The following is a 4,395-nucleotide window of genomic DNA, read 5'->3' as shown; positions in this document are numbered from 1 at the left end:
AGAATATTCAATTAATAAGCATTTTGCTTGAGGTACTTGTTGCGAGTTTGCAGCTGTCTAGCTATTGTTAAAGAAGGGATGGGGTTCGTGTGTCTTATAAACAGGTTAATGATGAAGAGGCAAATATTAAGAGCATGTCTCATGGAACACCACCTTCAGTTCTCCAGCCTTTTCCAACGAGCCCTCGCTCTGCCGGTGGTGGGGTGGTGGCAACAGTGGTTTATACGTGAGGACATCCTGGCCTTTCACCACCCTCTGTGCTTTGCCTAAAACTCTTCACTGCTCTCTCCCTTACCTGGACAATGGTAAGTAGCCTGGAAGTTCAAGATCTTGGAAGCAGCAGGAGGTGTCCTGGATCAGAGCAAAGATTCAAAAGAAGATCTCCTGGGGTGAAGGTGGGGGGCGAGGTTATCTGCAGTTTGTGTGGGGCCACTGCCAGCTCTTCCTCTTTTAGGGATCAGGCTCCCCCCGAGACCCTCATTCAGGATTCCTGCTTCCCATGTTGTCCAGAGAGAGAGGACAGGGCAAAGTGGTGGCTAGTTCCTGAGTTAGTTCTGTCTTTTGCAGATCCCCTGTGGGCTCCCCTGGTGGCTCAGAGATGGTAAAGAATCTGCCTGCAATGCAGGAGACCTGGGTTCAATCCCTGGGTCAAGAAGATCTCCTGGAGAAGGGAATGGCTCCCCACTCCAGTATTCTTGCCTGAAGAATTCCATGGACAGAGGGGCCTGGCAGGCTACAGTCCAGGGGGTCACAAAGAGTTGGACACGACTGAGCGACTAACACACACAGTGTTTTACTATCAGAAACTACTACTGAAAATCCTATCTAGAAGCCCAGTGTCTTGAATTTTTTTCTAGGCTATCAGGTAGACATATGCTAAAATTTTCCCTATTCTAAAACAAGCCACAGCTAAATAAAAACTTTATTTTAAACACCACCCCCCTGCCCCACCCCGCATCTTACAAAGAAAAAAATCCTCTCTCAAGCCTGTTTATGCCTCAAGCTACTACCCTGACTGTCTCCTTGGATTCCCTGCTAAACTACATGAAGAGTCATCTATATTCACCGCTTCAGCTTTCTCATAGGCTGCTTTTCCAACCCTGTCACTTGGGTTCTGGATTTCACCCCTTTGTCTGTCTTGTAACAGCTCTCTCAAGGGTTGGGCACATCTCAGCGGCCTTTTTCATCCTGTGTGACCACCTCCTAGAATAAGATGATACAGACCATGCCACCTGACCTAGAACCCTCTCTCCCTTCCCCATATGGCCCTGGTGCCAGGTGGTGCCTGTTCCCTTTCCACCTGTTCCTCTGGTCCCTTCTTGCTTTACGCAGGTGACACTGTGGTCCCCAGTTCTCCTGACTTCTCTCTTTCCATTGGGGAGTAGACCTGCCCCCAGCATACACTCTCATCCTTGCACTCCTGGATCTTCCTGTCTCCCAGAGACGTCCATCTGTCTCCTCAGGTATCCCAAGGTCACCTCCTCCCCTGCCTCCTTCTTATGACTCTTCCTTTGGCTTCCTACATCCCCACTGGCTCTTGTGGGATATAGCTTCTCATCTTTGTTCCTTACAGCCTCAATAATTGTTGGGTTGGTTGAACTTCACTGAACGGACCCTGTTTTTACTTCTACTTTCTCGATCTGTGTGTCCTGCCAGCTATGAAGGCTCTAATAAGCCTCTCCTCTCCCTGGGCTGTGTTACATCACATTCACTGGACCACCTGCTATATCTGTTCAGTGTGAAGCCAACTAGAAGACCATGTGTCATTTGAAGGATCTTGAGTTATATTTTGCAGGTCCAGCTGTGGCTGCATCCATATTTCAGTTATGCATAGTTTTAAAGAGAACTTGCTTTAGGCATGTGAATGCTGGTTTTCTAGTGTCGTGAGGGTGTTATTGGTTAAGAACATGAACTTGGGAGGCAAAGGTTAATCTACCTGAGGCATAGGTTAAAAATCCATGCTCATCACCAGCTGAGTCCAGCATGTGGTTTTGGTTACGCTGACTAATTTCTATGCCTCTGTTTTCTAATGGGAGTAGAGGGTGCTGGGTGAGAACACTGGGGGGTGGGAAAAGACATAGATTTAGGATGAGCTGTGTGTCCTTAGACAAACTGCTTGACCTCTCTGTTTGTTAGGGCCCACATATATAAAAGGAGGATAAAAATACAGTCTACACTGCAGAGTTTTGTCAGGTCAGAGAAGAAAGTGTACTTTTGGTAGATGTTTGGCATGCACTCTGACTCAGACCTGGGATTCAGGAAAGATTAATTGCTATTTGTGTTAACCATAGAATAGTTGTTATTGTTATTGATGATGTTATTGTTGCCATTACTACTACCACAACTTCTACTGGGTCCATTTTACTACCTCCAGCCCTGCATCAGATGCCTGTGTCAGACTAAAGAAAAAAAGCAGTCAGCACCGACAAACTAAGGCAAGGTCCCTGAGAGTAGATTGTTCCAGACGCCAGCAAATTCACATCAGCACGTTTCTGGGAGACGTGCCTGCGTTATCCAGGAACATCAGCAAAAATACAACCAAATGTCTCTTCACCACGCCTTTGAGCGTTGCCCTGACGGCATCTTTCATTGTACACAGAAGAGTTAAGCCTTATCTTTTGTTTCCAAGAAGCAGCCACATACAGATGATCTGATCATTCTAAGAAGCAGGCATCAGCTTGAACACCAATGTGATTGCATCTCAAACCCATCAGCTGGTGAAAAGGGAGCTCAGATCGGAAGGTCTGAGCAAAATATTGAAAGCGAGATTACGAAGAAAGGTGTTTATTGAGGGGTCAGAGACATGAAAGCCGAATAGACCCAACAAATGGAGTGAAAATTGAAAGTAATTGATAAAGACTATGCAGAATTTAAGACTTAAAGAAAAGAAGAAAAGAAAAAAGCTCTAAGTACCTAGATGAACAAAACCACATAGAGTCACGTCAAAGAGTTTTCTGTGAACTCAAAGGGAATATTAATTAAGAGTCTGCAAGTCAATTCAGGTAAAATAAGGATGCATTAGAAGCAATACACATATATGCAGATATATACATATTCAGATCTTGGTATGTATGTGGGTGTGTGCATCTATGTCTAGAATATAAAGAAGTATAGAAGAACAATTCTATCATTCTGGTTTCTCCTGCTGAAAGACTTTGAAACATTGTTATTAAGGTGATTTCCACATCATTTTAGCACAGCAGTGCCAAGAAAATCCCCCAAAGATAAAGACTGGTTTTTCAATTTCCAGGCCAATGAAAAGCGATTGAAGTTTCAGATGACTATCACATCATTTCCCAACTATATTTAATTTTGTGTAGAGTGAAGGAGGGGAAATATGTGGCCACATTTAGGTCTCTTCATGCATAGAGATAAAGTTTGGCTTCTAAGTAAACAGAGTAATCTGTTAAAATACACATTCAAGATCTTATACATCATAGTGAATCAGAATAGTCATCCTGGAAAGCAGTGTAATTATTTTAGTGATTCTATAATTTCTGAAAGTTTTTCAAATGTGTATTTTTCAATTCCAGAGATCATTACAAGCTATGAAAAATGCATTTATTTAATGAAATATATTTATTGAGCACCTACTACTACCAGGCATTATGCTAGATATCAAGGATATGGCCGTTCGTAAGTCATAGGTTAGGTCTAAGAAGGTGGGTATTATTTTATTGACTCGAAGTAACATCACCAAGCATGTTCTTTCATCTTATGTGTTCGACTTGGTTGCTTCTAAAACTCAGATCCACCCTCGAAGAATCAAGTTGTGACACTTGTAAGAGTGTTCAAAACTAAGTGTCATCTTTAGCCATGCTCCTCCTGCCGCTGCTGCTAAGTCGCCTCAGTCGTGTCCGACTCTGTGCGACCCCAGAGACGGCAGCCCACCAGGCTCCCCTGTCCCTGGGATTCTCCAGGCAAGAACACTGGAGTGGGTTGCCATTTCCTTCTCCAATGTAGGAAACTGAAAAGTGAAAGTGAAGTCGCTCAGTCGTGTCTGACTCTTCGCGACCCCATGGACTGCAGCCTACCAGGCTCCTCCATCTATGGGATTTTCCAGGCAAGAGTACTGGAGTGGGGTGCCATTGCCTTCTCTGCTTTAGCCATGAGGAATTCCCCAATAGAAATGATGTAAGATGCCTGGGTAATGATAGAATCATTGTTTGTCTTCCCAGCTACCTTTGTGGGAGAAGATTCACTTGAATGGCAACACTTTAGTAAGGTTTAAATCACTTTAAATCATTCACTTTATATTTTCATATGTACTTGCAGTAGAGTCTGTGTATGTTTAGCACGTGGGTGCGTGCTCACACACACACACACACACATGCACCACTGTTTTTAGCACGTGTCTTAAGTCTCAAAACATTTTCTCTCTACTAGTGCATCACC

At 43.9% G+C, this 4,395-nt stretch overlaps 1 protein-coding gene across 1 annotated transcript in view; it reads left to right on the top strand.

Moving 5' to 3' along the window:
• Nucleotides 1-4,395, top strand: part of CCDC149 (coiled-coil domain containing 149) — a 72,920-nt gene that overhangs the window by 52,218 nt on the left and 16,307 nt on the right. The window lies entirely within an intron of this gene.

This window comes from Bison bison, unplaced genomic scaffold, assembly GCF_000754665.1.
Source record: "Bison bison bison isolate TAMUID 2011002044 unplaced genomic scaffold, Bison_UMD1.0 scf7180017864136, whole genome shotgun sequence".
In the NCBI taxonomy this organism is placed as follows: domain Eukaryota; kingdom Metazoa; phylum Chordata; class Mammalia; order Artiodactyla; family Bovidae; genus Bison; species Bison bison.
Note: the sequence above shows the minus strand (reverse complement) of the source record. Positions and strands in the feature narration are given on the sequence as shown.